At 50.7% G+C, this 12,117-nt stretch overlaps 1 pseudogene; it reads left to right on the top strand.

Annotated features, from left to right (window-relative positions):
* Positions 1-10,629: 10,629 nt before the first annotated feature.
* LOC101584917 lies at positions 10,630-10,938 on the top strand (annotated as a pseudogene).
* The last annotated feature ends 1,179 nt before the right edge of the window (positions 10,939-12,117 follow it).

Raw genomic sequence — 12,117 nt, 5'->3', positions numbered from 1 at the left:
CAATATATATGCATAGCAATATATGTTACATATGTTTATCCAATCTTCTGTCAATTGGTATCCAGGCTGATTCCAGAATTTGGCTATTATGAACTTTTTTGAATTTTATTTTTATTTTTTATAGCTATTATGAATTGTGCCACTCTAAACATTGTTATGCATGTATTGCTGAAGTACAATGACTTGAGCTCTTTGGGGAAAATCCTAGAAGGGGGTTGTTTGGTCACATGGAATCTCTAATTTTAGTTCTTTGAGAAATTTCCGTACTGATTGCTACAGTGGCTGAACTGGTTTTCCTTCCCACCAACAGTGGACGAGGCCCTTTTTTACTGCATTTCTTTTTTTTTTTTTTTTTTTTTTTAATTTTTATTTATTTATTTAGTGTGTGTGTGGCCAGCTCAGCACACCAGGGGGCGGGGCTGGCTGGCATGTGGTGCTGGGGGATTGAACCGTGGTCCTTGTGCTTTGCTTAGATTAGCTTGTTCTAAGTAGGTGCTTTAGACCACTGAGCCATCTCACCAGCCCCTTTACTGCATTTCTTACTGCTTGATCTGTTGATGAGTACTGCTCTTCCCGGTGTAAGATGGACTCTTAGTGTGTTTTAATGTGCTTCCTCCTGATGGTCAGAGATGTCGAGCACTTCGTCATATATTTACTGGCCATTCGTGCTTCATCCTCTGTGAGACGTCTGTTCATGTTATGTCCCCATTTCTTTACTTGGTCCTTAACTTTGGGGTCAAACTTTTTTGAGTTCTTCATACATTCCTTCCTCTGCCTGAGGAGTAGCTGGCAATATTGTCTCCCATTCCACAGGTTGTGTCTTCACTCTGCTAACTGACTCTTTTCCTGTACAGCAGCCTTTTGGTCTGCTATAATCCCATTTGTTGATTCTTGCTTGTGGTTCTTGTGCAATTGAGGTTCTGATCAGAAAATCGTTTCCTAAGCCTACGCCTTTACGTGTTTTACCTATTTTATTTCCTAGTATGTTTAATATTTCTGTTTAGTGTTTTGATCTTGGATCCATTTTGATTTTAATTTAGTACATGGTGAGAGAGAGGGGTCCAGTTCCAATCTTCTAATCAGTTTTGGGTGTGTACACTCAATTCAGAGTCACTAAATTCTCGGCTAGTTCCTACCATAATGGACTGCTCACATCTAGCAACGCCTGGCTCAAAGCAATACAAGCACTTCCGGAGTGCTTTCCAAGGCCCATCTATTGCACTTACGTGACATGCTCAGAATATGCATCTATTTACTCCATTAATCTTAACAACAACCACACGAGGCAATGAAGGCATGTAGCGGCACTCAGCTGGCGAACAGCACAGCCGGGGTTCCAACCTGGGGAGTCAGGCTTTAGACTGAATTCTATTTTTTTTTTTCCTTGTGGTACTGGGGATGGATCCCAGGATCTTCCCATTGAGCTACACCCTCAGTCCTTTTAACATGTTTTTAAAATTTGGTGACAGGGCCTTGCAAAATTGCTCAGTTGCCCAGGCTGGCCTTGAACTCATGATCCTTCCTCCTCAGCCTCCCCAAGAACTGGGGTTGTAAGCCTGGCCTACCCCACTCTCTATTTTTAATAGTAGATTCATCAAGATCTACTTCACATACCATACATTTTACCTATAGTACACAATTAGTTTGCAATTCACTCACAGAATTCTGCAACCACTACTCAATAAACTTTGGGACGTTGCATCACAAGTCCACACCCATTAATCATTCCCCATTTTGCCTTAGTCCCTCAGTGCTTGGCAACTACCAATCTACCAGTGCATATTCCGGGCATTGCACCTAAATGGAATCATGGTGTGTGCCCCTTATGGAGTAGTTTCTTTCATTTAGCACAGTATTTTTTTTTTTCTTTCTTTTTTTTTTTTCTTTTCAGAACTGGGGATTGAACTCAGGCCCTTGTGCTTGCCAGGGAAGCACTTATTCCACTGAGCCAACTCCCTAGCCCCTAGCACAGTATTTTAAAGGTTCGTCTGTTTAATGGATGAGCAAATTCTGCTTTCCTTCCTTTGCCAAATACCATTCCACTGCGTGGAGAACTGCACTTTTATATCCATTCCTAGCTGTCGGACAGCATTTGGGTTGTTTTCACTCTTTTTGTAGTATGAGTGTTGCTGCTATGACCACTATGGACAAGATTTTGTGTGGATGGATCTCTCCTCTTCTGGGGGGTGTGTATCTACCAGTAGAATTTCTGGATTGTAGGATATGCTAGCTTTACTAATTTGAGGAACTGACAAAATGTTTTCCCAAGTAGTTGTACCATGTGACATTTTCACCAGCAGCAGCATGTGTGGGTGGGTTCTAGTTTCTCTACATCATTGTCAACACTTGTTATTATTTATTTGTCTTTGTTTATAGTCTTCCTTGTGAGTGTGACCAGGGTGCACAGCCGAAACATTCAACTATTGTTCTATATGGGAGGCGCTTAATGACTAGTTTTGGAGTGAGCGAAACAATCAACACATGTCATCACTGTTTGTTGTGAATTCTGAATAATAGACCAAAATGACTCAAAGCTCACTGGCTAGGCTGTTTTGCTAGAAGAAAAGGGTGTTTTCCTGTATAGCAGGGACCTCCTGAGATTCCTGAAAGTGTTCGAAGAGGCCATATTCCTGGGCTCAATTCCAAGGCGGTGTTTTGGTGAGTAAGATGGTATCTAGGAAGTTTTGGAGAGGCTGACGGACATTGAGGTTGAAGGCATTGAGCTAAACCTCCAGCTTTTACATTCTGTCACAGAGTCTTGCTTGCATGGCCAAACTGCCCAAGGTGGGCTTGAATTAATTGTCCTTGTGGCTTTGCCTCCCCGAGTGCTAGGGTTACACGCACGAGCCATTCTGTAGAAGATTGTCTGCAGGCGACTCTGGAAGGCTCAGACCTAAAAGCGCGTTTCTGAGCGTGAGTACTTGCAACAAGGCAGCAGCGGGTGCGCCTTCTAGGCAGCACCCGTACCTGGCGGGGTTGGGAGCCAGCGCTGCCTGGCGCTGAATGCCCTGCTGCCAGAGAAAGGGGAAGCCCGGGTGTGGCTCAGCAGCACTGACCTTGTTCAGGTGAACTCTTCAAAGGCAATGTCTCACTTGTCTTCAGACACCACCCTAGGAGAAAGAAACACTTCACTCTACCTTGTTACCAGATGAAAGAGCCGAGCTGGGGTGGATGGAGCTGCCCAAGGCCTCACAACTCCCCCAGGCAGGCTTCATGTGCACCTGTGTGTCTGCAGTTGGTGTGGCAGCCATGCGCAGGGTCACAGCCACCCAAGGGCCGTGAGAAGTGACTGTGGCCATGGTAGTTTGTGGAAGAGGCACAGGGGCCAAACAGGGCGACAGTGGCCTTGGTGGCGTGGGCTTTGGGAAGTCCTTAGGGACACTCTCTCCCACTGTGCCTTCACCCGGGTTGGGGTTCAGAACCTGCAGAGGCACCCTAGTGCCTGGGGCTCTGGAGTAGATGGCGTCAGGCGCAGCTCTTGATTTAAATGTATTCTCAGTGAGGAAATCAAAGCTCAGAGAAATTAAACAACTACCTAACAAAATACAGCAAATAAATAGCAAGGCTGTGATAGAAAAAAAAAAAAAAAAAAGAATTACTGTTATACTGAGGACCAAAGCCAGGACTTCGTTTGGCTAGGCGAGTGCTCCATCACTGAGCTTCCACAGCCGTGACAGATACATCCCTGAGGCTGGACATGTAGCCTTGGTAAAGCTGGCTCTGACTGTGCTGGGGGCGTTACTGCCCCAGGAGAACGTGCCACAAATCGAGGGCACTGCTCCCACCTGGGGAGCCTGTTTGGGCTTCTTTGGGCCTGGAAGGGCCCCTCAGACGAGCTGTGGTTTCTCAAGAACACATTCAGATCTCTTAGAGATGAAGGCAGTTTTCAAGGCTTGATGTATCTGAGATGGAACCCATCTTCCCAGCCCCAGCAGACAGAAACTGTCCCAGCCAAGGCCAGGAAACCAAGCTTCCTGCTTCTGGCCTCGATTCCTCACCACCGTCACCATCATGACCACTAGAAATAAGACCAAACCCAACCCACGCCCTCCCCAGATCATCCTCCTTGCGATTTCTCTCCCCGCTTTGCGGTTGAACTTGAAGGTCGTTTCATTTCACAGCCCCTGATGTCTGTTCAGTCCCTGGCACGTGTCCCAGTGGGGAGGAAAGGGTGTATAAGAAAGAAAAGCAATGAGAAGGTGAGAGGTGGAAAAGATGAGGGTCCTGGGGGCCATCACCCATGTGGCTGCCCAGGGATGTCTGACCCAGTCCCTGTCCACACTCTGTGGTGCTCACCTGCACGGCTGGCTGGCTACTCTCTCACTGGCCAGTGCTGGGGTACAGAAGATACTGTCCCTAGCTAGAATTACTCAACCAGCGCTGCAGGGGGGCTAGGTCACAACAGATCCTCCAGACAACGGATGATGACGGATGACACGTGCCCTTCACCACTCCTCAGCACTCCTGGAAACCAGTCTGCTGGTTGTGCCACACGTCTCCCCTAGCGGGAATCTCTACCCCATTCTCCTCAGGAGAGGTGCCTGGAGCCCCCCGCCCCACCGCGAGAACCCCACCCTCTCGGCTTCCTGTTTCAGGGTCTGCTCCCTTGCTCAACTGTGAGCTCTCAGAGTGGTGGGAACAATCTCTTCGTCACTCATTTTCGAAATTACCCAACCAATGTGTAGCACCGGGGATTGAACTCAGGCCCTTGCGCTTGCCAGGCAAGCACTTATTCTACTGAGCCATCTCCCCAGCCCCAATGTGTGTTTACTGTGTGGAAATATTCAAAAACTCAGACAGACTCCACCCACCCACGGATAATTCTTCCATTTCCTTGGAGGTTTGCAATCTGTCTCTCTTTACCCCCTCTCCTCTCTCTGTCTCTGTCTCCTCTCTTTCTCCCTCTTTCTCTCCTCTGTCTGTTTCTCTCTCAGAATCAAATGCTCTATTTTGATTTGTTACCCCTTGTTTGCCTGCTCAACAATCTTAAAACATTTTCACACATTTTTTTATTATTAAAAACCACCACAGGGGCTGGGGAGATAGCTCAATAGAATAAGCGCTTGCTTGGCAAGCACAAAGGCCTGAGTTCAATCCCCGGTTCCGAAAAAAAAAAAAAAAAAAAACCCAAAACCCAAAAAACCACCACAGAGTGCTCTGTCAAGTCTTAGTTTTTCCCAACCATTCTCCTCAGGTTGCAGCCAATCAAGCTGTTGTGTTTTGAGTCAGGGTGGTGTTATATAGTGGTCAGGCCTTGAATTCACCATCCTGCTGCCTCAGCCTGCTGGGTTCTGGGATTACCGGTGGGCACCACTATGCCCAGCTTTACCAACATGGTTACTGTTTGCCAATAGTTTGTTTGTGGGGTTTGGGGAAGGTTTTTTGGGTATTTTGAGATAGGGTCTCCCTTGTGACTAGTTTATAACTCCGTGCTACACAATTAGCTTTTTAACTCCATACAGAAACCTTGCTTGCTTACCCAGAAGAGAAATTTCTGCTTGCCGGAAATTCATCCACACACTCTGTCCCCTAAAATGGAGCCAGACCCAGTCTCCACCCTTGGAGCAGGAGGTGTTGGAGCAGGGGGAACGTGCCTGTGGATCTAGGTGTTCACCTCTTGGACCTGGTTTTTTTGCCTGCTCAGTGGGGATGATCATGGTGCCCACTTAAGAAAATTGAGACACTTAGCAAGTGACCGGCACACGACGTGACCCATCAGCCTCAGCCAGATGAGCTGGGTAGGGATGGGCCAAGCCAGGGAGAGCATGCCCAGGAGTGAGAGGCAGTGGCTAGGAGGAGAGGGTGGCAGTGTGGACACAGAGCTGGGAGGAAGATGGGCCATGATGGGGTGGCCTTAAGGGCTTGCCGCTGCAGCCCTGTGGGGCTGACAGAAGGGGAGACAGCATAGGGAGCCCAGGAGGGGCCCATGACACCTCCATTTAAGTGCTTGCAGGAGCTCAGAGGAAGGCCGTGCAGTGAATACAGGGAAAGGAGCCAGAAGGGAGAGCGGTTTAGGAGAGGTGTCCGTGGCAGACCACATGGCCTGAGCTACAGCCTGCTGGCCTCCTGAGGACCTGCCAGGAACATTCCACCCTTGTCCTCTGCAAGGAGGGAACTGAGGCTCAGAGAAAGCAACTCTCCCTAAACCATCACATGCAGGGTAAACTCGGGGGGGGGGGGGTTCTGTTCTTGTTGGTTTCTCCCTGAGATGGACATAGTCCTGCTGTAGAACCAGGAAGGATTTGGAAAGGGAGGGGGAGCTGGTGGAGGATGATTCTTCTTCTTCTTCCTCTTTTTTTTTTTTTTTTCCGGAACCGGGGATTGAACTCAGGCCCTTGCGCTTGCCAGGGAAAGGATGATTCTTTTTCAAGGTGCAAGGTCCACCCTCCCCACAACAAGGTGGGAGCTTGGGATTTCTCTCCTGGAATCTGGGAGTGGGGTTCCCACAGGGACTCCAAAGCTGCCACATCTCATGCAGAAGCGGGGGACAGTCATGCACTCCCTGTCCTGGCTGCACCTGTCAGTGCCCTGCATGCAGGCTTTTGTCCCCCAGATATGCTCACTGGGCTGAAAGGCAGCAGAGGTCCAGATGGGGACACCTTGGAGCCTTCTGGGTTCCCTGAGACCCTCAGCCCCCACCCCACCCAAGGTCAGGCAGTCCCTGCCCAACTCTTCTCCAGACCTCAGGTCACGAGGAAGAGGCCCTCTGGGTCCCCTCTTCAGTTAAGTGGTTGCGGCAGCAGCAGCCCAGAGCCTCCCTGGGCCACAAGGGGAGCTCCGGGGTGGAGGGTGAGAGGCAGAGCTGGAGGCGGGCTGCTGGGAGGTGGAGGCGTGGGCCTCGCTGACTGGGCCTGGCTCACCTGCCCAGCCGCTGCTCTGGGTGTGTCTGGCAGCTCCTCCCCGAGGCAGGGCAAGACTCAGCCTCATACCTCTGGCCACCTCAGGCGACCAACCACGCAGAAGGAAGGAGAGCAAGAATGAAAGTGGAAGAGGAAGGAGCCAGGCAGAGGAGGAGCCCCACATGGGTGGGGTCGCAGGTGGAGCTCAGGCAGTGACAACATCAGGATGCCCAGAGTGGGCAGCGCTTGGGCCTCTGGTGACCTTGGTTCCTGCCTGGGTGATGGTGTCATCACCAAAGGGAAGACCTGCTGGGCCCACCCAGCAGTGTGGAAACCAAGGTCAGAGGAAGCACTGGCCTGAGGCTCCTCAGCAGACCTGTGGCTCCAAAGTCGCCCCCCTCCCCTAGAGTTCTCCTCAGCTGTGGAGCCTGCTGGTCCGAGTCCCAGGCAGGCTGGCTCTCAGGGCCCGGCTATGCCTTCTGCAGGAACGCTCGGCCCGATTTCCAGCATCCGGTCTGTTCTGGAAAAGCCTGTTGGGCCACAGGAATCCTGTGAGCAGGTTTCCAGGGCAAGACCGGCCTCCTAGCCCATGGAGGAGAGTGAGGCAGAGCAGAGGCTGAGGAGCCAACAGAGTCAAGAGCTGAGACAGGAGACGTCTCAGGGGACATGGTAGCCCCAACAGACAAGAGTCAGATGCCAGCCTTTGCATCCCATGCTCTCGGGCAAGTCTAGCCCACAGCTGTTCCCTGGAAGCCAGGGTAGACAGTGAGTGCCACATGACCACGACACATTCCTGGGGGCTCAGGGCACTGTGGCAATAAGCAGTGAGCCTCTGGACACAAGCCTTTCTGTCTCTCTCTTCTCTCCTAGTCAGGGTCTCGAGCTGTAATTCAGGCTGGCCTTGAACTCACTGGGCAGCTGAGGCTGGCTTTGAACTTTCCAGGATCTTCCTGCCTCAGCCTCCCAACTGCTGGGATTACAGGTGTGTGCCACCACAGCTGGCTTGGGCAGGAGTGCCTTTTGCCTGCACATGCAGACACACACTGGCACTGACTCATAGCTGCTTTGCAGGTGGCATGAACTCACCCTGCTTTGTTTACCAGATCAGACCCTGCTTTGGGGAAAGGAGTAATTCAACTGCTGGCCTTACAGCCAGTAAGAAGTTTGGAGGGGAAGGTGGATGCCGGCGGGCCGGCCGTAGGTCAGTGGTCTCGTCTCTCCCTGAGTGCCCTCCACCTGGTCCACGCAGCTCTGGTCCACACCCACGAAGTCCTGCTCCATCCACCTGCCTGCTGCTGCCAGGCAGCCTGGGACTGTGGGTCCTCCAGGAGCTCACAGCTTGATGCTCCTGCCTGCTGATAACCGTCCAGTATTGGCTGTTCCTTTCCTAAGAGCCTAGGCAGAAGGGTGGAGACCCAGTAGGGTGGGGTGGTGGCAGGGGCAGATGAGCTCTCCTAAGCCACACCTAGCAGGCAAAAGGTGGCTGTTAACCCTTTCTTCCCCGGTGGCAGCCAACAGACACCTCGGGCTCAGTGCCTGCCTTCCTAATTCCTTGTGGTCATCTTTCAGCCTCCCAAGAGGAATTCTCATAGGTTGGTCTTTTCCATCTTTACCACCTTTATCCTGGCAATCTTATTTTTTTTATTTTTATTTTTATTTTTATTTTTTGTATTTAGTACAGAGTCTACAGGGTCTCACTAGATAGACTGGACATGTAGTAGTCCTCATTTTCAGTCTCTCAAACGCTGGGATTATAGGCACACGCCACCATGTATCTGGGCAATCTTTACTGAGCTCAGTTAACGGGCTTTTTCCTCCAGCTCTATCTCCAACAGTAATTGTGTTCTCAAATACCTCACCTAGGGGAAAACCATCCACACAAGGAAATAGGCCTTAGAAAAGACTCGAGCCCCCAGGAGCGCAGGATTCTGGGGTCACTCTAGGAGGCCTGCTCAGCAGAAAGGTCAGTGTCGGTTCCAGAAAATCCAACAGAAAGGTTTGCTTCCCAAAAGCAATGGATGGACCACGAGGAAGGACGTGAGGGAGGAGAGGGGAGAATCACATGGCTCCTGTGGAGCCCTGTGCCCTGGAAGAGCTGGGCCTCCTGGGTCAGGTGCCACTGCCTGGCACGGACGAGATGGCCAGCTACCTTCAGAGGACAGCACCCGAGTGACCACTGAGACCGGGGAGAGCAGGGTGGGGAGAAATCTATACTTGGAAGAGGACACGGGGCTGGCTGGGTGGTTCCCGGCCTTATCAGGTGCCCACATCCAGCCTGGCACCAGGGCAGATGCACTGTCCTGTCTCCACCCTGCTGGACTTGGCTCAGTCCCCAAAAGAGGGAGGGCCCTGCCCTCACACACCCGTGTTCAATGTCACCCTGCTCTGGTGACCCCGCTGCCTCCGTGCTACTGCCAGCCCTAACGGGAAGAGGAGTTGGCTGGCTTTCAAAGTCAGGGTGAGGGAAGGTGGGACACTGTCCAGACTGGCAAATATGGGCCCCGGAGGTGCAGTCCAAGGAGGGTTGACACCTATTTGATCCCAGTGTGTTTCAGAACAAATAAAACAGCCTTGTCAGAATTCATCCAGCTGGGAGTGTTAATCACATTTCTCCCTGTGGCCAAAGGACCCTGGCTCAGACAGACACAGGAGCAAGGACTTGCAAATGCCTTCCCATTGCCCCTGGGGAAGGGTGGTGGCACAGCTGTGACCTCAGGCCAACGTGTGCTTGACATAGTTCTCAGGCCTTGCTGGCTACATGGCCTTGCGTGAGCCGAGCCTCTTACAGTCTTTCTTCAACTGTAAATCCGAGAATAAGTTTTTCATGAACTGAAACTCTAGTTGTACATTAAGTGCCGGGTGCAGAAGGCCCTTGCTGTTCCCTCCCCAGACCACCCTTCTCGGTCCACCATCTCCACCTTCTCATCAGACCAATTTGGTATTAGTTAACCCTTTCCGAAGAAATCACCACAGTGGCTTTAAAATATGACCACAGAGTCTTTAATATTCCTTTCTTTAAAAAGTACAAACTAATGTCCTTCCCTTACATGATGGACTTAGTAATTCACTTTGTACTGAGGCTGTCTTTTACTATCTGTGTCAGTCTCTAACTTCAGGACTCAAGAGATTCTCCCGCCTCAGCCTCACTTCTGAGGCCTGAGCCCCCACTCAGTGACTCACCTCTAAGGACTAGAACCTGGTGGAAATGAAGGCTGTACGGCTTCTGAGATGGTCATTCTGCTTTGTTCTCTTGGAGTTTGTCTGTCCTGGTAGCCCCCTTATCACGGGGACACCCAAGCAGCCCTCAGCAAAGCCAGGGGAGGAACATTTAATGTTCCCTCCTACAGCTAGCAGTATGCCAGCCATCGTGAAAGGTGACTGTGGCCTGGCTGACAGCTTATGTGTGACCCCTAGAGAACCCACTCAAGAAGGTTCCTGAATTCCTGACCCTGACAACAGTGACACACACACTATTTCAAGTGTCTGTACTCTGGCGTGATTTGATACACAACAGATAACTAATATTTACTCCATTGTCACCCAAAACTATTTTGAAATTGCATACATGTAAAGGTATAGCTAAGGCTAGATGGAAAGTGAGTAGAAGATTTGAAAGATGAAAGTTAAGTAATACGCTGAGTGAACTGAGGGAGGAGTCTTATTGTACCAGAAAACTTGGCTGAAGATTACAAGAGTTCTACTTGTTTGAAAGTAAGAACTGGCTGTGCGGCGGCAGCTGAGAAGGTGGCTGTGGTGGTGGCGGCTCAGCGGGAGATGGAGGGAACAGAGGATGGCAGACTTTCTGAAAGGATTGCCTGTCTACAACAAGAGCAATTTTAGTCAATTCCATGCTGACTCTGTGTGCAAGGCTTCGAACCGGCGGCCCTCTGTCTACCTGCCCACACGGGAGTACCCGTCAGAACAGATCATTGTGATGGAAAAGACAAATATCCTTCTACGCTACCTACATCAGCAATGGGACAAAAAGAACACTGCCAAGAAGAGGGACCGGGAACAGGTGGAGCTGGAGGGCGAGAGCTTGGCGCCACCCCGCAAGGTGGCATGGACAGACAGCCCCGACATGCACGAGGACACCTAGGCCACCGGCCGCCCGCCCCATGTGTAAGCGCCCGCCCTCCCCGCTGCACCCTCCCGCCCATCCACACCACTTCCAATCTCATAGGAGCCGATGTATTTATTTTCCTTGCGTTTTTATTTATGCTGTAACACTTGTCACGCCTTGGTTAAAGGGGACTCAGATCCAGTAGTGAGATGTCTTAGATGCTTCCTCAGTAACCCGACCCCTGGCCCCCACCAGGTCCCCAGCCTGGGACCCAGGTGTCTGGTGTCTCTAGCTGGGTCCCACCGCTGCTGGTGGCAGGGGTGGGGCCAGCCGTGCTGCCCCATGTGTCCCCACGCAGGGTGCCACGGCCCCGGCTCGTGTTAGTGGTTTTATCCTGGACTTGTGCGTGCTCCGTGTCCACCCCAATAAAGGATCTTTCCTACTCGAAAAAAAAAAAAGAACTACCTGGAAAACAATAAGCCTTGAAAACTACAGATCAAATGTGCCAGCCCCAACCCACTGTCCTGGCCTGCCCTGCCTCCCAGAGTGGACACTGCATAAGAGAACAGGAATAAAAAAGAGAGAACAGGGATGCAGGTCCCTTGCAGGGGGTCTCCCATTGCAGGTCACAGAGACAGCATGTGAAATGGCGACCAGCTACCATGGCTGAGGTCAGGGCCTTCCGATGGCTCTCGGGAACTCTTGGCATCATAAAAATGTAAAAAATGCACTGCTTTAAAATTTTAACATAGGTACTAGGAAAAAAAGAGTATGAAAGGGCGTAGAGTGAGAAAGTCCCCGTTCTACCTGTCCCCTAGGCAGGCACTGCCCTTCCATGGACAACCTGTGTGACTGACCGACTTCTAGTTTAAACTTCCAGGGATATTTTTACTGACACAGGAAAATGATAGGAACTGTTTCCTTCTTTTATTCCACAGAAAGCCGTTGTTCTTCACTGTGCCCTTTATTAAATATTCCTATGGCTTAAAATAACATCTTTCTGGGGCCGGGGAGAAGGCTCAGTAGAATAAGCGCTTCCCTGGCAAGCGCAAGGGCCTGAGTTCAATCCCTGGTTCCACCAAAAAACAAAACAAAAAATCTTTCCTTGATTATCACACTTCTTTACTTTCTGACATAGTAGTTTATTGTGCAACATTTGAAAATATAAAAAAGAAAACTAGGGGCTGGAGAGATGGCTCAGTGGTCTAAAGCACC

The sequence above is a fragment of the Octodon degus genome, unplaced genomic scaffold (genome assembly GCF_000260255.1).
Source record: "Octodon degus isolate 3935 unplaced genomic scaffold, OctDeg1.0 scaffold00042, whole genome shotgun sequence".
Classification (NCBI taxonomy): domain Eukaryota; kingdom Metazoa; phylum Chordata; class Mammalia; order Rodentia; family Octodontidae; genus Octodon; species Octodon degus.
This window is presented reverse-complemented; position numbering and strand designations above follow the sequence as displayed.